The following is a 22137-nucleotide window of genomic DNA, read 5'->3' as shown; positions in this document are numbered from 1 at the left end:
TGACCCAGCTTCAGAACCAGTGATAGAACATGTGACTGTGAAATAGGATCTCCAGTGCCTTCCTCAATTCCATGTGCCTGCCCCAACTCTCTGAGCTTCTGAGTGAGAAAAACAAAAATGGATGCTGCTTCATTTCCACCCTCTAAATCTTGCCTGAAGCTGTACTTTGTGATCCACCCTAACAGGAAACATACAGGAAAGGGAATTCTAGACAATGCAGTTTAACTTAGCCAAGTTGACACATCATAAAACAAACCCAGATAAAACCAACCCAGTGAGACATAGCCAACATCCTGATCAAACCAGGCCTAAAGCCTGGATTCTCTGAACTAGTCAATTACAGCCAACAAATTTCCTCTGTCATTTAAGCTAGTGTAAACTGCCTCTTTTAAAATTTGCAGACCAAAAGTATCCTAACTGTTATAGCCAGGGAATAATATCAGGGTCCAGCCCTGGGCCAGGAAGAAGAATGTGGAGTCTAAATATCCCAGAGAAGGAAAAGGAGTCCAGAATAAGAAAGACTGAGGTAGCTCTTACTGTACTAAAGCTAAGCTAAAGAATCCTGTCCTAGAGAAACTTAAAGGAAACTTGTAGCCTGACACTAAGTGTTCCAGTCCAAAGAGCTAACCCCAAACTTTGGAGCAAGGAACAAACATTATATGATCCACTCCTGGGGCACTCAGGACTCTCCTCCACCTCATTTCTTGTAACTCTGTTCTCTGTGGTTGTTAAAGTGGTTCATCATCATTTAACTTTTCACATCAGGCTCTTGTCACTCTCATCACTGAATGTGACTCTACTGACTCAGATAGAGAATAGGTCTCTCCTAAAAATAAAAATTAAAAATTGGTCTCTCCTAGAAGAGAACATAGGCAAACCATTCTCTGACATAAATCGTAGCAATGCTTTCTTAGGTCGGTCTCCCAAGGTAAAATAAATAAAAGCGAAAATAAACAAATGGGAGCTAATCAAACTTATAAGCTTTTGCACAGCAAAGGAAACCATAAACAAAACAAAAAGACAACGTACAGAATGGGACAAAATATTGGCAAATGCTGTGAGTGATAAGGGCTGAATTTCCAAAATATACAAATAGCTCATACAGTTCAATATCAAAAAAACAAACAACCCAATCAAAAAATGGTCAGAAGACCTAAACAGACAATTCTCCAAAGAAGACATGCATGTGAAAAGATGCTCAACATCACTAGTTATTAGAGAAATGCAAATCAAAACTACAATGAGGTATCACCTCACGCCAGTCAGAATGGCCATCATCAAAAAGTTTACAAATAATAAATGCTGAAGAGGGTGTGGAGAAAAGGGAGCCCTCCCACACTGTTGGTGGGAATGTAAATTGGTGCAGCCAATACGGAGAACAATATGGAGGTTATTCAAAAGACTAAAAATAGAACTACCATATGATCCAGCAATCCCGCTCCTGGGCATATATCCAGAAAAGATGAAAACTCTAATTCAAAAAGATACATGCACCCCAATATTCATAGCAGCACTATTTACAATAGCCAGGACATGGAAGCAACTAAATGTCCATAGACAGACGAATGGATAAAGAAGATGTGGTGTATGTATATATACATGCATACATACAATGGAATATTACTCAGCCTTAAAAAGGAATGAAATAATGTCATGTGCAGCATCATGGATGGACCTAGAGGTTACCATAATAAGTGAAGTATGTCAGACAGAGAAAGACAAATATCATACGATATCACTTATTTGTGGAATCTTAAAAAATTATATAAATGAACTTATTTACAAAACTGAAACAGACTCACAGACATAGAAAACAAACTTAGGGTTACCAAAGGGGAAGGCAGGGGAGGGATAAACAGGAGTAAATTTGGGATTATCAGATATACACTGCTATATATAAAATAGATAAACCACAGGGACCTACCGTACAGCACAGGGAACAACAACAAAAAAGAATAGGTCTTAATAAATACTTACAAACATTAAGGAGTAATGATTAAAAGAATAGTCTTTGAAGGAAGTTAAATCTATATTCAAATCCCGGCTCTACTACCTACTGAATATAATATATTGAGCCAAGTTCCTTAATCCATTTAAGCCTCTATTTCCTCATCTGTAAAGTACAGTAAGTCCTATCCCACACAGTTACTGAGAGGATTAAAAGAGATGATGCACAAAGACTTACATAGGCTGGCACTTAATAAATTGTCCCTCGGTAAATTGCTATTGTGATTCTTCTTTCCACTACTATTTTAAGTATTCCATTATTACTACTATAGAAGAAATGTGACTTCATTACAAATGAGTAGGAAAATTTAAGGAAGTGGGAACTCTAAGATGTATTAAAAAGCATGATGTCAATCTACATTTTAATCTTTTGGAACAATCTCTAAGACACTGAATGAGGGGGAAAAGCCAGTTGCAGAAGAGAGTATAGTAAGCTCACTTTTGTGTAAAACTGATATATGACACAGTATACCCTCGTATTTATAGATACATCTTTCTAAGTGCATAGAATGTGACTTGAGTAACACACAAGAACCTGGTATCAGAGGCTGCCTCTGACAAGAATGATGAAGACAGGGTGGGGCAGGCCGAGGAAGTGAAGGGACATTCACTTTTACATACTCTGAATTTTTTATCATGAGTGTGTGCCCTGAATATTTGTATCACAGTTACAAGTTTCATAAATGTCAACATTTGGTAATCTTTATTCTCTATAAATCAGTAGTTCTCCAAGTGCGTCCCTCAAACCATCAGCCTCATCGTCCTGTGGGAACTTGTTAGAAATGCAGATTTCCAGGCTCTGCCATAGACCTAGGGAATCAGAAACTCTGAGGATGGGGTTCAGCTATTTTTGTTTTAATCAGACCTCCAGGTCATTCTGATGCACCTGAAGTCCAAGAACACTTACTTAAATGACATTGGTTTGCTAATGTCTCCTTTCTTAGTAGAAAAATCTGTTCTTACTGGTTCAAAACTTAGCCTCTCTGGAGCAACTACTCCATTGCCTTGTTGCCTTCTCCCTGATTGGACCTGGGCATGGGGGGCTCACCTGGCAACATGGTGTAGGAGGGAAGCAGGGAGGTGCAAGTCCATGTCCTTCTTCTGTGCTCACATCCAAGAGGATCATTCATGCCCTCCTCACCCTAACTTCACATTGTCTCCACAACAGTGACCCAAGCTCACCCACTCCCATACCCTCTAGACCCTGGAGGACTTCAGGATGGTTTCCCACCTCACGTCAATGTGCGAAATAGATGATGCTGCCCTCAGGTGCCTCCACCTAGAACCTCCCATACACATTGCCACTTTAGTCCAAAAGGCCTCTTGGCCACAGGACTGCTTCCTGAAATTTGTCACTTCCCAAGGTACATCCCAGAAAGCCTGAAAGAGGTCTCTGCTATGCTGAAACTCTCCACATTTCATTTGGGTACTCTATGAGGAATTTGATCATTCTGGCAAGTTTTCCCAAAACTCCTTCCATGAAGTACAGTATTAGGCACATTCTCAGGGACCTACCAGTATAGAAACCCCTGATCTCACCATTGAGATCCACTCTTTCTTGGAAACAGGTGAAACTTTGATCTCCTTTGGGCAGAAGAATGACTTTTGTGCCATCACCAGTCTTCCCTTCTCCTTGTTTTAAGGCATAAAGTCTATGTTGTAAGTTCTTCAGATCTTGGCTGTTGGGGATTCAAAAAATTCTTTTCTTTTTTAAGTTCCTGGCCCTTGCAATTGAAAGCTATGGCCAGTACTATGGCCTTTGCTATAGACCTGCAAATGCATGTTAGCTCAAACAAACTTTGTTTTTCTGTACCGTTCCTTCTCTGTACTCCCCATGGTAGTTCACAGTGACAGCCTGTAAAGGAGCAGGAAAAGAAAGCAGAAAAGAATTTAACACACACACACATACACACACACACACACACACACACACACACACACAACTAGGGAAAAAAAAACATATATCTGGTAAGAGTCTAGTATACAGAATATATAAGAATTCTTACAACTCGACAACAGAAAGACCAACAGTCCAATTTAAAAATGAGCAAAGGACTTGGATAAACACTTTTCCAATGAAGATATACAAATGGCCAACAAGCACATGTCATTAGTCATTAGGGAAATGCAAAACAGGTGTTCAAATAAAAACTTGTACAAAAATGTTCATAGCAGCACTACTTGTAAGAGCCAAAAGGTGAAACAATACAAATGTCCATCAGCTGATGAATGGACAAGCAAAATGTGGTATATCCAAAGAACAGACTATTATTTAACCGTTAAAAATAATGAGGTGCTGACACATGCTACAACATGGATGAACCTTGAAAACATTCTGCTGAGCGAAAGAAGCCATACACCAAAGGCCACATATCATATGATTCCATTTATATGAAAAGTCCAGAATAGGAAACAGAAAGCAGATTAATAGTTGTCAGGGGCTGGATGTGAGGGAGGAATGAGGAATGATTGATAATGGGTATGGGGTCTCCTTTTTGGAGTGACAGAAATGTTCTGGAACTAGATAGCGGTGATGGTTGCACAACATTGTGAATGTACTAAATGCCACTAGATTGCACACTTTTATTTATTTTTTTATTGAAGTATCGTTGCTTTACAATATTGTGTTAGTTTCAGATATACAGCAAAGTGATTCAGTTATACATAGATATGTATATATCTATATTCTTTTTTTTATTCTTTTCCATTAAAGGTTATTACAAGATACTGAATATAGTTCCCTGTGTTATACAGTAAATCCTTGTTGTTTATCTAGATTGTACACTTTTTAAATGTACACATTTTTTTAAATGACAAATATGTTAAATTATGTCTTGTGTATTTTACCACAATAAAAACCCCATAATCAAATTACTATTCCACTCTATATGTATTACTTTTAAAATTCTATTTACCACACGAAACCACTTGGACAGCTCTAAATGGATATCAGCAGAGGAACAGAGATAAAGCACTGTCCTCAGACAGCTCCTCTCAGAACTTGGAGTCAGAATCCCTGGTTTGAGTTCAAGCTCAGCCACTTCCTAGGGACACCTACCAGAAGCAGTGTTATGTGTCTATCACACTATTTCCTCTCCCTCTGAACACAGAAAGACTACATTTTCCAGACTCCCCCATGTTCAGGATGGGGGCATGTGACAAAGTTCTTACCAATGGGAATGTGAGCCGAAGTGAAGTGTCACTTCCAGTCCAAGGCTGTTCTTAACTCACAGGTGGGAGTTCTCCACACTCTCTCTCTCTGATCTTCATGGCTGGACATAAGAACCTTGAGAAGACAGAGTTACAAGATGGGAACATCCAGCGTCCCTAAGCCACCTTTCAAGTAGAACCATCAAGAAGAGCCATCTGAGCCACATCAGACCATGACATGAGTGAGAGGTAAGCTTTCACTTTGTAAGATCACTGAGACTTGGGATTTTGTTACCACAGCATACCTTTCCTGATACCGACTAATACATCAACTGTGTGGCTTTGAGGAAACCAGGGAACCTCTCTCAGGCAATTTCTTCATCCTCATTCCCCACTGAGCACATACCTCATAGGGTTATTATGAGTTTAAACAAGATAATCCACATAAAATGCAGAATACAATGCCAGGCACATGCTAAATGATCAATAAAGTTTAGCTGTTTTTCTTTTTATTATCAAACACATTAACCATGATCCCACTATGCTAACATGACCACCATCCATATTTTTCCTAGGCATATTTTTACATAAACATAAAAAGTCATTTACACTATTCCATATATTGCTTTGATTTCCACTTGGGTTGATAATAAGGATTTTTTCATGTAACTGTATAGTCTTCCTGACCACCATTATCATTTATTACAAGCATTCTACTGGGAAGCTGTAGAATTAAAGAACATTTCATGCTTCTGGGTTTAGGACTCCCAGAAACCCTTTCTTAATCCACTGATTTGCCTATTAACAGTTCTCAAGCTCTCCCTGCACAATAAGAAATTTAGGTCTTTCTAAAAGTTATCCAGGACCCTCTGGCTGCAAGCAAATTAGGTGCCATTTCATCAGTCAATTTAAATCTAATGGCAGGTTCTTTTAACAGCTAAATGCTTCTCTAGGAACTGGACCAACCCCTCTGAAGCTAGCATGGCATGTTTCCAGAAGGTAAAACGTGCTCTAACTGCTTTACTTGCAATATAACTTGGCTTCCGTCAAACTCCAGTTATTCTTCCATGTTAATAAATGCCACATGGGAAGGCGGAAACCAAAGGTCATATGTGTATGTATGTATATTTATATGCAGGTATTAAACATGCATGGAACATATGTAGTCCCTCAATCACTTATTCATTTAATAGCTGTGCTGGAAATTTTACTGTACCAAGAGCTGGAAATATACAAATATTTCATTCTCCCCAAAGAGGATGAGGAGATGGGGACTAATGACATCTCATGGATCTCAGAATAAATGCCAAAATTCTTACCATGTTTTCTAATGCCCTACATGCTCTGCCCCCCTGCTGACTCCCCTCAGCTTCAGCTCTGATCAAGTGATGGTTAATTTTATGTGTCAACTTGACTGGGCTAAGAGATGTCCAGATAGCTGGTAAAACATTATTTCTGGATGTGTCCGTGAGGGTGTCTCCAGAAAGGATTAGCATTTGAATCAGTAGTCTGAGTAAAAAGACACCCTCATTGGGCTTCCCTGGTGGCGCAGTGGTTGAGAGTCCGCCTGCCAATGCAGGGGACACGGGTTCGTGCCCTGGTCCGGGAAGATCCCACATGCCGCGGAGCGGCTGGGCCCGTGAGCCATGGTCGCTGAGCCTGCACGTCCGGAGCCTGTGCTCCGCAACGGGAGAGGCCACAACAGTGAGAGGCCCGTGTACTGCAAAAAAAAAAAAAAAAGACACCCTCACCAATGCAGGTAAAATAAAATCATCTCCATTGGTACATTTGACGAGAGCAAAAGATTTAGCTGTTATGGTAGAGAGAATAATGCCTGCCCCCCCCAAAAAAATGTCCATGTTCTAATCCTCAGAACCTGTGAATGTGTTTAGGGTACATGTCAAGGGTTGCAGACGGAATTGAGGTTGCTAATCAGCTTACCTCAAGATAAAGAGATTATCCTGGATTATCCAGATGGGCTCAATGTAACCACAAGGGTCCTTAAATCGGGGAAAGGAGCCAGAAGAGTCGGCACCAAAGAAATGACATCATGAGAAATATTTGACCAGCCATTCATTGTTGGTTTTGATGATGGAAGGAGGCCATGAGTCAAGGAATGTGGACAGCTTCTAGAAGCAGGAAAAGCCCAGAAATGGGTTCTCCTTTAGAGCCTGTAGAAGGAATTCAACCTTGTCGACACCTTGCTTTTGGCCCCATAAGACCCATTTCAGACTCTGACTTCTAGAACTGTAAGGTAATAAATCCGTGCTGTTTTCAGCAACTAAGTGTGTGGCAATGTGTTACAGCAGCAGTGGGAAACTCATGCAGATTTTGATACCTAGAATTTGGATGTTGCTCTAACAAGTACCTTAAAATGTAGAAGTATCTCTTCCAAGAGAAGGATACAGAGTTTGAAGACACGGAGGTGTAGAGGGTGATGGAAAGGAAGTACAGATCCCAGCATGAGAGACTGGAAGGCCACAGTTAGAGCTGGTTTGGAGCAAGTTACACTCACCCCTGGTAGTCATCCAGGACAAAGCTTCCTAAGAGCTTTGTCCTAAGAATCCTCAAAATAGCCTCTCTACTGAGCACAGAGAGTTCACACTCTCTGATTTCAGGGTTTGCTACTTCCGTACAAAGCAAGACAATTTCGACTCTGTTTACCCATTAACCATGACCCGGGAGGCATTTGTGTAGCCTTCCTCAGTGACAGGAAGAAAAGGGTTAACCTCCTCTCTGGCTAAAGTGACTGTCCTCCTAGCTCTCTATGGGGCAGAAATCAATGAAAGCTGTTTTCATCCAAGTAAAAATATATCTTAATCACCTTTGTAAAGAAGGGGAAGATAAATAGGCAGCGTTCTAAAAATGAACTCCCCTATTTAACAACTGTTAAATGCTATTTCTTGAACAATACCAAAGATGACATCACATTCAGGTTATAAGGTGGGTATCATCAGCTGCTGATTAGGGAGCAATTGAAAAGGGGGAGGAAAGTAAATGAAGATACATAAATAGATTCAGAAAAGTTTGTGCAGAGGGCTCTCTGAATGTGTAAGGCATATGGAAATGAGCAAGACAGCAGCACATTTCTGACATCAGGGGCTGATATCAAAGAGGATATCCAGGTACCACCACACTCCACTTGATGCCTCCAGTATCATGTCCTAGGCTGGGTGGCCTCTGTTACTGACCCATGAGGCAATGTAAAACCATAAAAACCTTCAGCCCACATGTTTTCTGCCACTTTCACATCTCCCATGTTTTCCCTAAAGCCTTTATAGTACAACTTCCAATTTCCCTCCCTTCTACTACTGAAGATGCCTGCTTGAGTGCTCTCAATGGCTCCATTTTCCATATTGTTGGAATTATTTACTCCTTCATGACCTGTAAAGAGAACATACATTCTCATTGACTTGGGGCTTGACCATGTGACATGCTTTGACCAGTGGCCAGTGAACAGATGTGACATATGCTATGTCCATGCAGAAGTTAAGATGCATTCCAAGTTTCTACCTCTTAAAATCTCTTAATCTTCCCTTCTGTCGTAAGAATAGAGTGTCCTAGATTAGGATGTCTCCTTGACTCCCTCAACCTGAATCCCAAAATGAAAGTCACTGAACAGAGCTTCAGCCAAACTGCAGCTGCTAAAATGTAGTATAAGAGAGAAATAAATTTGTGTTGTTATAAAGTACAGATATTCGAGGGACTGTTCGTTATCACACCAATTGAAATCTGACTATTACACAGCCCACTTCAATGACTTCTCCTCAATTTTTATCCTGCTCAGTCCCTGCAAGAGCATTTCCCAAAGTATATCTTCAGAGCCATAGTCATGAAAGAGGTGTAACGGGAGTAGGATAAAATCCTGCATAACCACTCTTGGAGATTCACGATGCCCATCAGCATATTAAAGGCTCTGAGAAGTCCTGCAGTATATGGTAGTGGTTAAAAGTATGAGCTCTGGAATTGCCCGGATTCGAATCCTGGGTCTACTACTGCTTACTAGGTGAGTGGCTTTGACAGATCACTTCATCTATTTGAGCCTCAGTGTTCTCATTTGAAAACTGAAGATAATGAGAGTAGCTTCACAGGGTTATTGTGAGGATTAAAGGAAATAATGAAAATGAAGTACTAATGGACTTTTGTCCAGGTCACAGAGTGACCCATCCTTCTCCAAACTCATATAAACAGCATATGAAGTATTTTAAAGTGTTAAAAACATATGTATAATCATGCTCAGAAACAATATTCAAATCTCTTTGGACTAGGAATGGGATGAAATTCCACAATTCGGTGGGGAATGGGGAAAGGGAGGTTGAGGGTTCACCAGGCACTGAAGCTAGAATCAGGTAGTGAGGCTGAACAGCCCAATTCCCACAGAAGAATGGGACTGAACATTCTTCGTGCATGGCAGGGAAAAAGAGAGAGTTTCACAAACGAGGCCAGGGACTATGACTGTGCCTCCCCCTGCCCTGCAAACAGAGGTTGAAATTTTCCATCATTTACCCAAGAATTTGAAGCTATAACTGAGATGTGGACGCATGGTGGAAGGAGAAAGCAGGACACGTAAGTATTGATGAACCTGGCACATGTATTCTCTGACTCAGGGGCTGGAGCTGTTCTATCCCCAGGGAGTGAGAGCTCTGAGTTGCTAGTGTAAAACCAGTTTCTGAATTGTGGACAGTTGAGGCCAGGCAGAGACAACCATGATTCCATGGTGAGTGAAGGGAAAGCAGCGTAGGAGCTCACAATCAAGAGAGACACACAAACAAAAATTACAAATCAAATTAGAGAAATTAACATCTTGATAGGGATCCAATAAATAAAACAATGGGAGAATTCATATCTGAAGAAAAATAAATAATATGAAACATTTTTAAAGATGTGTAAAATTTAAAAAGAAATATAAGCATAGCATGTTATCAATTTTTATCATGTTTGTGCGTAACACTCCTACATCAGTAGCTCTAGCTACGATTACTCTTTTGCACCCCAGTTCTATATTTTCAACCTCTAGATAGCTATCTGGGGAAAGTTGTTCCACTTCTTTAGGCCTCAAGTTTCCTATTCTGTAAAATTAGGTTGTTGCTGGGATCGAAAGATAATCTATGTAAAGTGTTCTGTATAATGCCTGGTGTTTAGTCAATTTTCAATAAATGTGAATTACCATAATTATTACTAATCTTCCAAAAACAATAAAAAATATTGAACAAGACAAGACTCAAAGCCTGATGGGCCTCCACTGAGGACCTCCTTCTGGGCTAGCACTGAACTATATGTCCATGCTTGGACAAGAAATTCCACCGACTGGGACCACTTCTGAAAGAGATTTGGATGACCCAGATACATGGTTTATTCAAGACTGCATCGTGCAAAAGCAGAATTAATCTTTTTGAGTCTGTTTTCTACAGAGAAAAAAAAAAGACTTTCATGTTATAATATTTCTTCTGTTTAGCAGTTTGGGCTAATTACTGAGATATCACTTTACTGGACTCACACTGCAAACCCAGCACAAATTGTAAACTTCTACATGGAGAAAATGCAAACAATTTGTGCAATTATACAAAAAACTTAAGTCAGGTTTAAAAGAAACCTCAATGAAGAAAAATGTGACTCTGACTCCTGTTCTAGACTCTAATGAGACTTTTATGAGACCATAAAGAAGGCAAATTAGATACCAATATAAAGCATTTTACATCACAATAGATAAATTTGTCCTCTTGAGAAGTCATCCTAGGCCATGTTTCCTACCTACTCTTGGTCTTCCAAAGACCTGGGATTCCTGATTCCTACATCTGAGGCACATTTCCAAACCCCAGTGGGCCGCTTTCTTCACATCTGAGATCTCAAGGACTTTGCACAGTATTTACCACTTTCTACTCTATATAAATCATCTATTGCTATGTCATAAATTGCCCTAGAACTTTTCAATTTAAAACAGCAATAAACATTTATTATCTCATGTAGTTTCTATGGCTCAGGAGTTTGGAAGCAGCTTAGTTAAGTGATTATGGCTCAAGATGTTTCCTGAGATGGCAGTCAAGATGTGGGCCAGGAAAGCAGACTTGACTGGGATGGAGGATCCACTTCCAAAACAGCTCAGTAACATAACTGGAAAGCCATGCTGGCTTTGCCACATCCTTGCCTTACAGACCTCTCCATAGGCCTGGCTGAGTGTCATCATGACATGACAGCTGGCTTCCACCAGCGTGAGTAATCCCAGAGAGAGCAAGATGATGACTCTCATATCTTTTGGACATAGCCTCAAAAGTCACACTCCATCATTTCTGAAATACCTGTTTATTACTGGCCAGGCTTATTCAATTTGAGAGGAGATTGAACAAGGAATTTCTTCCCACAAGGGGGTTACACAATGAATATCAACAAGTAAGAGTCATAAAAGACCATTTTGGAGCCTGGCTGCCACAATCCACCCTCTGCTCCCCAATGATTTATAGTACTTATGCTACTTTCAGGGAGCTCCCCACATGCAAAATGCATTCTCCCCTTCCAGAAGCCCCTAAACAGTTTTATGCCATTACAATATCAGCTAGAAATCTAGGACATCTTCATGTAAATGAGATCAAGGTGCAGGTGAAGTTCTTCAGGTCTGATTCATTACAGTTCTCAGTCTGAAGATCTGTGAAAAAGAAGAACAAAAATAGAACTTAAACATGAGTCACTTGTCCATTTTGGTTCTAAAATCCAACAGGGCACATGTTGCCAGTTCCCTGATTAAGAATCAAGGCCTAGGGCTTCCCTGGTGGCGCAGTGGTTGAGAGTCCGCCTGCCGATGCAGGGGACACGGGTTCGTGCCCCGGTCCGGGAAGATCCCACATGACATGGAGCGGCTGGGCCCGTGAGCCATGGCCGCTGAGCCTGTGTGTTCGGAACCTGTGCTCCGTAACGGGAGAGGCCACAACGGTGGGAAAAATTCCTGGAAGCTCTTGGCTTCACCCTCTGGGCTCTTGATCATCTAAGTATCCTTCCTTTACTATAAAATGTAGCCCACGTTTGAAACTGCATAATTTTTTCATCCTGTGTCCTACCTGTAGAAGCTTCAGTGTCCAAAGCCCTCTTTTCACTTTGTACTACCTCTGTCCCCTTCAGTTCCAGCCAGCAATGTTTCTGTCAGTACATTTCTCTTATTTTGTGGTTCTCCTGTGAAATTAATTGAAGTTAACACCATTAGACAAAAGGCACACTTACAAACTTCATCAAGTTAAGCTCAGCTACATGCTCTGTGAAGAACTAAATGGGCGGAATGGGGCAGGGAGGGAGGTCCAAGAGGGAGGGGATATGTATACATAGAGCTGATTCACTTCACTGTACAGCAGAAACTAACACAACACTGTAAAGCCACTATACTCCAATAAAATTAATAAATTCACTAAATTAAAAAAATTTTTTGAATAAATAAAAAGATAAGCCTTTGTCTATCTTGAGTTTCTGCTGAGACTTAAGAGACAACACTCTTAAGCTTCTTATTAGCACTTTTTATTTACTAAACAGTTCCCTTAAGTGCCACGTTAGAATCTCCTGAGGTCTTTGCAAAAGACTTAATCGTCACACCATGAATTTCGTCTTTAGACCATGTTTTCCTGGAAGTGCCTCAAATTTTATATTTGTCTATTCCTTAATTTTAGCATCATTTGCCACCCAAAGAAGCTGGAAACTTTCAAATCTACGTAGCCTGGTTCCTTCTTATTTGACAGTCCTTCCTTTAGCTTGTCTCTCTCCTCTCACATTATATTAAAAGGAACAAGAAGAAACCAGGTGGCTCCTTCAACCCTCTGGATATCTCCTTAGCTAGAACACCCAATTCAGTAGGTACCTTTTCTACTTCTCACATTTCTGTAGGCAACAATGTTGCTAAACTCCAGCCCTGCCACTAAAAAGGATCCCCTTTCTTTCAGTTTCAAGTAACATTTCCTCAGTTTCGTTTAAGTTTCATCAACATCCTCCTCTGAGCCCATCAGCCTTCTGTTAACAGTCTGTTCAAGGCACTTTAGTTTTATACTCACACTCTCCTCAAAGTCCCAACATCTTCTGCCACTAACAATTTCCAAAGTCACTCCCATAGATGGGTTATAGAAGCACCTACTTCCAGGTACAAAAATCTGTACTAGTCATCTATTGCTGCATAACAAAGCAATCAAAAACTTAGTGACTTAACACAATACACCTGTATTATCTCACACAGTTTCTGTGCACCAGGAATTCAGGAGTGGTTTAGCTGGGTGGTTCTAGCTCAGGGTCTCTTCTGAGGTCTCAGTCAAATATTGGATAAGACTACAGTTATATGAAGGCTTCACTGAATCTAGAAGATACCATTCCAAGATGTCTCACTCATATGGCTGTCGCATTTATGCTGGGTGGTAGCAGAATCCCTTCGTTTCTCACCACATAGACCCCTAAGTATCTCCCCAAAATTCAAATGTTGAAGCCCCAACCCCAATGTAATGGTATATGGAAGTGGAGCTTTGGGGAGATAACTAGGTTTAAATGAGGTCATGAGGGTAGGGACCCCATGATGTGATAGGTGTCCTTACAAGAAAAGGAGAAGACCAACACTCTCCTTCTCCACCATGTGAAGACACAGTAAGAGGCAGCTGTTTACAAGCCAGCTTTGTGTAGAGGGATACAGGCTATACAAACAACAAAAGCCAAATGACTGAAGCCAAATCACAAGGAAGAGACAGCCCCACAGTCCAAACCCAGGCTTTCGTACTCCACGTACCTGACTTTTCCCACAACACCATGGCCTTATCATGCAGTGGAGGTGGAGAGTGTGATGTCAGAGGTTAGGCAGTGTGAAAGTGGCAATAAAAGGAAAAGAATCCAAGGAAAAGCTTACTAAAGTCACCATTCTGTAGCTCAAGTCTACCAGGCCCCACTACCCAGAAACACAAAGACCCCAGGCCTTAGCCAATATTCTCCCCGAACCTATATCTGGAGCAGTCACATCCCAGCATCCCCACTGGGGGCCTGGACCCTTCTACTCAGAATCCTGTAGGTTAGCTGAACCCTTAGAGTCAGACACATGGGTTTAAATCCCAGCTCTGATTTTTATGAGCTGTGAAGCTTTGGATAAGTTACTTCACCTCTCTGAACCTTGTTCTCTTTTAAGATAATAGGAGTTCCTGCCTTATAGGGGTAAAAGCAGTTAACATACCAGCACAGAGCTTAGCATAGAGTTTGGCACATAGTAAGGACTCAATAAATGGCAGCCCTAGTTGTTCTTTTGTCTGCCTGGTCCCTAAATCTCTGGTCTGGCTGGCTTAATTCAAACAATCACGCCAACTCTCCGTGCCTTCTCAGAGGGCCTTCACACAAGCAGATGTCAGAAATCCCAGCCCAGGACTGGCTATGTCATCTGGATGAAGCTCAACATCTGGCATGGATGCTTTCCCCAGAATGTTTCCATGGCTTCCTGTGGCCCCTCAGCAGCAGCGAGACTCAGAAGAACTGTGGGGCTCGTGGACCTGGGGGATCTTCAGCCCCCTCCATCTGCCAGGCCGGCTTAGTACTCCCAAAGCAGCCCAAAGATCCTCCACCCCTGGGCCGCTGTAGTGGAAGCTGGCCTCTCTCTGCCCCAGCACACAGCAGCTGAGCTATCTTCTCACACCAGGGACACAGCAGTTCATTCTGAGGGCAACCTCCTCTGTGCTCCAACTAATTCACTCATTCCACATGTAATTATCAAGCACCTGCTAAGCGCCAGATCCTGAACTAGGCACTAGGAATACAAGTTTTGCCCTAAAGAAGCTCACAGTTTTGTAGTAGGGATAGATTTTTTAAAAAAGAAAAAGGAAGATAATACTGTACATCAACTATACATCAATTAAAAAAAAAAAAGATTGAAGAGCCCATCTTAGCAGGTTTTAAAAGAAGAAAAGGAAGAAAGAAATTACGAGCTAGTGTAATTAGTACTGGAATTAAGGTACGCATAGAGGTCTTTGGGAATGGGAGAAGTAAACACTGAACCCAGCCTTGCAGCGGGGCTGAAGGAAGAGAAGGTTTCCTGGAGGAAGTGTTTCCTGAGGCAAGAGTGAAAGACAAAGCAGAATGAACAGGCTAGAGAGGAGCATGAATAGGTGCTCCAGGGAGAAGGCACGGTGTGAGCAAATGTGTGGAGGTACTACGTACCGATCTTGGAGCCACAAACAGTCGGTCGACTGTCTGCCTGGCACCACTCCCATTCTGAGACCTGCCACACACATCCACACAAGGGAGCAGCCATGTTTCTAGGACACACTAGTCCCTTAGTCTGAGTTCACTGGGCTTGGGTCACGTGACATAAAATGGGCCCAGGAACCCCCACCCCTTCCCCGAGGGATTTTAACTTGAGGCCAAAGCGTGGCTGAAACTGTAAGATGACAAACCCAAGAATTGTCACAAATCAGGTTTCCAGCAGCAAAATATGGTGATTTTCAAACATGATGTTCCTCTTATCAAGAGATGGATCTGTGGTCCCTCCCCTTGAACCTGGAGTCTTTTTTACTAAATTGATGCATAGACTGTGGCAGAAGCAGCTTCCAAGATTCTGTTAGAAAAGGCCATGCATCTTCTACCAGTCTCTTTTGGGACACCAGCCTTTGGAGCTCTGAGCTGCCATGTAAGAATTCTGGCTACTCTAATGTTGCTACACTAGAAAGACCACACAGAGAGACCATAGAGTGGTAAAGAAAAATGCTGTAGGAGCACCAGCTATCCAAGCCCCCAGCCCAGGAGTCAGATATGTGAGTAAGGAAGATGACTTCAACCTCAACCGACATCAGACCGCAACCACACGAAAGAACCTGGACATGAACCAACCAGTTGGGTCAAGTTAACTATTAGAACAATGAGAGATGGTAATAAATGTTGTTGTTTCATGCTGCTAAGATTAATATGGTTTGTTATGCAATGGTAGTTAAACAGAGCATCAGGAAAGCCCTTATGTGGTGAGAAAGGATGACGCTGATGTGTTAGAATAGATGGAGAGATTGGAGGTGTTGCTTGACAATGTGGTCTAGCTGTTTGGGAACTCTTGCCCTGCTCTCCCTGAAACAATCCTTAGATTTCTTGAGCCAGTAAGTCTTCTCATAACCTAAGTTAGCTCAAGTTGAATTTATGTCACTCGCAACCAAATTAATACAGGTGATTTGGGATAAGCCCAAAGAGCCTGATGTGTTTAAAGCACATATTTGGAACTGGGGGGTCAGTGGGAGGTGGCCAAGAGTGAGATATGAAAGAGAGGAGGGAATCCCAGGAGACATCATTCAGGAACTGTAGGACACCGCAAGGAGTTTTGTTGTGTTTAATTTATATCTCATCTATCTCCACAAATGATATGGGGAGACTACCAAGGACTTTGGACTTTATTATAAAGACAATGTCTAGCCGGTGAACAATTTTCATCCAAAGTATGAAACGTTCAGGTATGCATTGTGGAAAGGTCAACCTATCACTTTAGATGATGTGTTGGAGAGAAGTGAACTGGTCAAGAGTCTATTGATGTAATGGAGGGAAGAAATGATGAGGGACTGAACAAAGGTGGGGCAATGGGAGCAGAATGAGAAAGAAGTAAGCATTAAGGTAGAATGGACAGACCTGGAGTCCTTTATGAGAAGGAGGAAGGGAGAAGATTAAGATGATTTCCAAGTTTGTGGCCTGAGTATCTGAAGAGGTAATGATGTCTGCCAAAATGCAAGAGGAGGATCAACTCAGGAGGTAAGGATGATGGCTTGAGCTTGTATATGCAAAGCCTGAAGCGTCTGTGAGTATGAAGGGCAAAAAGTCATGCGTTAGTTCATCCATTTAACACATTTATTAAGCACATGTTTTATGCCAAGCTCTGGCAAACTGTTGGTGAGCAAAATGGGTATATCACTTGCCCTCATAAATTTTACAGTCTAGAGGAGTAGATAGAAGTTAATTGAACATGTAAATATATAATTACAAACTCTCAAAGAATGCTATGAAGAAAAAGTAACAGAAATTATAATGGCACATTACAAGGAAGCCTGATGGAGTTGGGAATATATTAGTTCCTATGATTGCCTAACAAATAGCCACAAAATTCAGGGGCATAAAACAACTATAATCATTTATTACCTCTGATGGCTTCTGAATTCTTAAGAGGCACAGTGAGAACAACTTATCTTTGCTCGATGATATCTGGTGTCTCAGCTGAAAGACCCAAAAACTGGGGGCTGGAACCATGTGAAGGTTCACTCATTCACATGTTTGATGGGCTATGTTGGCTTTCCAAGTGGGCCCTCTGCATGGGCTAGTTGGGCTTCCTCACAAAATGGTGGCTGAGTACCATGGACAAGTGGAGAGGGGGAAAGAGACAGAGAAAGATGCTGCCTTTATGACTTAGTCTTCAAAGTCATGCAGCATCTCTTCTGCCACATTCCATTCATCAAGGCAGTAACCCAAGTCCACCCAAGTTCTAAATGAGGGAACAAAAACCCACCTTTTGACGTCAATGTCACATTGTAAAAAGAGCATGTGGGATGGGATATATATATATATATATATTACTGTGACCATCTTTGGAAAGGACAATCTACCACAGGAGAAGTCAGCAAAGACTACTCAAGAAAATAACATTTGAGCTGACATCTCAATGATAAACATGAGGCAACTAGTGATGGGATGAAGATGGCATATTAGGGGCAGTATACCTAACAAAGGGAACAGCATGTAGAGAGGCCCTGAAGTATGAAAGAGAATGATGTACTCAAGAAGCTGATGGAAGGCCAGAGTAATTGGAGTGAATTTGACATAGAAATTCTAAATCTCTAGGAAAGGCTAATGTTGGAAGCAAAAATGTGGAAGCCCAGAGTAGATGGCAGTAGATGGGACCACATGGGAGAGTGAGCAAAGAGAGAGAACAGATCTCACAGAAGCTTGAGTTTGCTTGGACTTAATGCCCTCTGCTAACTTCCTACTGCTAAAATATGATTAAGCTCAGAACTTGTCTTAACTCTCCCGACCAGTAGAAGCTGGCTGCCTTGCTTTGCTACCTAGCTGTGACAGCCAGCCTCCAAGATGGCCCCTGAGGATCCTTGCCTCTTGGTATTCACATCCTTGTGTAGTCCCCTCTCACACTGAATCATCTTGACGTCTATCACTTAGAAGTGAAAGTGTATGACTTCCAAAGTTAAGTCACAAAAGAATTGCAGCTTCTGCCTTGGATTGTTCACTCTGAAAAGACAGGTCATCATGTCATGAAGCCTAAAACAGCTCTCTGGAGAGGCCCATGTGGTGAGAAACGGAGGCCTCCTGCCAATAGCCAGCACCAACTTGCCAGCCATTTGAATGAACCACCTTGGAAGTGGGTCCTCATCCCTAGTCAAACCTTTAGATAATTCCAGCCCTCTAGTCCTTAAGACCTCAAGATGGGGCCTCAGACATCATAAAGTAGAGACAAGGTATCCCTGCTGTACCCTGTCTGAATTAAGGACCAACAAAAGCCATGTGAGAAAATAAATTATTATTGTTGTTTCAAGCCATTGAAATGCTGAGGCGTTTTGTTAACACAGTGATAAATGACTACAACACTAGCCCTGACCCTTTGATTATCCTTCTTTGCCTCATATTTCCCTAGTATAACCAATTCCATGAGACGCTTTGAGCTAGACGAGATCACCCAGTCAAAGCTTGAATCCATTTAGGGCCTTCCAAGCAAGTAAACAAAATCATCTCCACTTACACACCTCTAGTGACAGACAACTCACTACCTCCCAAGGCAACTCATTCCACTTAACGTCAGGCTCCTTGTAAATTAGAATCACAGGTGAGCCTTCCATCTCAGTCACCACTCCTTATGGTCCCTTCTTTCCCAGGAGCAGTTCCTGACCCGGTGCTGAAACCAGACCCCCCTCAACCAAAAAATCAAATTACAATTCCAAAAAGCATGCTTGCATTGGAAACATCAGCAAGAAAGTTCCATTTCCCTGTATCTCTAAATGAAAAAAGACTCCTTGTCAGTTTGGAGCAATTAGCCGTGGGAGATGATGACGGAGCAGTGAGAGTTGCTGCGAGGGGGCAGAGCAGCAGCGGAAGCCCCAACTCAGACAGACGCGCCGCAGATGGCACGACAAGATAACGCCTTTCACGTTTCAGAAATCACCCCGTCAACAATGTTTCCAGACTTGGAAATTAGCTGAAGTCATCAGAAGTTCCTGGCAGCAAGCAGCAGGCGCCTTGATGGGGGTCCCTCATTTGACATTATGCATTGGTGTGAAAAGAAACTAGCAAGGTCCATGGAAAAGGTTGGTGGGCCTACTGTCTCCTGAGGCTGCAGAAAGGGCAATCTTCAAGCATGTTAAGGCATTTATTTGGGGTCAACCTTCAAAAGCCCCAGTCTTCTATCTCCTGTCCCAGTAGCAGGGGATTCACCCCAAGTTTCAGAACATGACTTCCTCCTACTCCGTGCCTTGTAGATTGACGTTTCCTCTTTAGAAGGTAACAGAAAGCAAAAATGATAAAGTCAATCACCCATGTCTTAAGTAAGAATTACATTATTTTTAACAAACTCATGCTTGTTAAAATAAAAAATGCTCTCTTTGCTGAAGATAAAGTCCCATCAGAGAGGCAGTCTATGCCAACTGTCTGACCTTTCCATTACAGTCGCCCTGCTCTGGCAACCCCACCCTAGAAGAGCCGAGAAACAAAATCAGAAGCTGGTACCTTGCTGCCCAGGACATCAAAGACTCCAGCCAATTACAGTGATTGCAGGCAGCCAGGGTAGGGGGCCGGGGCAAGTGGGAGTTAACTATTGTTACAGCCCTGGTTGGTGCTGTAAGCAAGCATGAGATGCAGCATGGAGTTAAGATTACATATCTCATGGAAGGAATGTATAGTCTAGGAGTAAAACCACCTTTATCCCTTCTGCTGAAGCACCTTCTCAGTGTTTTTTTTCCTGGAGGGAATCAGGGCTATTTCCCAAATCGCAAAGTCGCACTTACTAGAGCAAAGGAAAGAGGTAAATGATTCTCCCTGGGAATTCAAAAGGACAAAAGCTAAACTTGAACATGTGCCTGTGTGTGGTATTGGAAACAACGTTTGCAGAGAGTAAAGGTGGGAGGTAGGGAGTAGAATGCTCTCTAGTGGTTATGGTAATCCAGATCTTTGAGACTCAGCTAGAGACTTCCAACCAAATCTAACAATCCTGCAGCAAGTTTGAGTCCCAAGAGATATCCGAGCCCCTTGCCTTTCTCTCAGGACCCTGAAAAATTGGGGGACATTTGCCATCGTAGGATACCCAGCAGCTGGTAGACTGCTCTGGACAGATGGATGAAACCCCAAGGGGTGGGATGAAAGGGAAAGGTGAAGTTAAGGATCTTGTCTAAAGAATGTGATGTGAGCAACCTAGGGTCTTTATGAAGGTCAGTCTGCTGGGACCCGTTACCGGGCCAGCTCCTGGCACTGAGAAAAGATGAGAGGAGCAAAATCCAGGAGAAGACAGCCCTGCCTCTGGGGACATGTGGGGTTAAGGACTCCAGAGAGAAAGTCTCTTATCTTCAGCCAAATGTGGGCTGCAAGAGAAGGGGAAGGCTGCTGAATTATCCCCAAGACTCTCCCTTCTGCATACTTCTTCTGGGGGTCAATTGCAGCCAAATCTGTCTCTGCTTATGGGTCAGAGATGGAAGGGGGGAAACTAGCCTTGACTGCGCATCCTCCATAAGCCAGATCTTTTGCATGTATCATCTCAGGTTATCCTCTCAAGACTCTTGGCCAAAGGACAGCTAAGACAACAGAATCTGAATGGAGTCTGTATTGCACTGGTAGAGACCCTGCTCTACCCCAACCATCACCAAAGTCGGCTGACCACTCCTTAAAGAGCCCCTGTCAGTCACAGGAAGGGACTGAGCTTTATATCTGATTCCAGGTCTAGAACAACCTGGGCAGGCTGGCAATCAGAAAATTAAGCAGGAGCTAACAGCCCAAAGAAACCAGGAGAGTTTGGATTTCTGCAAATCCCTAGGGGACTTAAGGAAGGCTTCGATTGGCCTTTCTCTAAACCGGGAGTTCTCAAAGCATGGACCCTGGACCAGTAGCACTGACATCACCTGGGAACGTGTTAGAAAGGCAAATATCACTATCTTTAAAAGATGTTTACATTCCCATGTTTGCTGCAGCACTATTTACAACAACCAAGACATGGAAGCAAACTGAGTGTCCATCAACAGATGAATGGATAAAGAAGATGTGAAATAGACAGGTATAGATGTAGATACACACACACACACACACACACACACACACACACACACACACACACATAATGGAATATTATTCAGCCATAAAAAAAGAAGAAAATCTTGCTATTTGCAACATAATGAATTGGACCTTGAGAGCATTATGCTAAGTTAAATAAGTCAGACAGAGAAAGAGAAACACTGTATAATCTCACTTATATGTGGAATCTTAAAAAAAAAAAACAGAAAACACTGAACTTACAGATACAGAGAACAGATTGGAGGTTGCCAGAGATGGAGGATGGGGGATGAGCAAAATAGATGAAGGTGGTAAAAAGGCACAAACTTCCAGTTATAAGTCCTGGAGATGCAGATGTATTTAAAAAAAAAAAGAAATGCAAACTCTTGAACCCCACCCTAGACCTAGGTAACCAGACGTTCTGAGGGCGGGGCCCAGCGGTCTGCATTTTAACAAGCCCTGTAGGTGATCTGACACATGAGCATGTTTAAGAACCACTGCTGTAAACCTAGGAGCTCAAGTTAATGGCACCTATTCCTTGGGGAGGGGACATAGGCCCCCGGAACTGGAACGGCAAGAGCCCTTTGAATGTAGGCAGCAACCGCCAACCTCCCCTTCCACACAGATCTACACACTGGTCTGGCTGAGCCACATCCCAGCCCTGCCTGGCCCTCCAGCCTCATCTCAGCTGGGACACTCTGGTCTCTGGAACTTTGGGAGGACACAGAGGATGGCTGTGCTCTTCCTGGGTGCTGACAGCAAGAA

This window comes from Pseudorca crassidens, chromosome 15 (genome assembly GCF_039906515.1).
Source record: "Pseudorca crassidens isolate mPseCra1 chromosome 15, mPseCra1.hap1, whole genome shotgun sequence".
NCBI lineage: Eukaryota > Metazoa > Chordata > Mammalia > Artiodactyla > Delphinidae > Pseudorca > Pseudorca crassidens.
The sequence above is the reverse complement of the archived record's forward strand: the minus strand, read 5'-3'. Positions refer to the sequence as shown.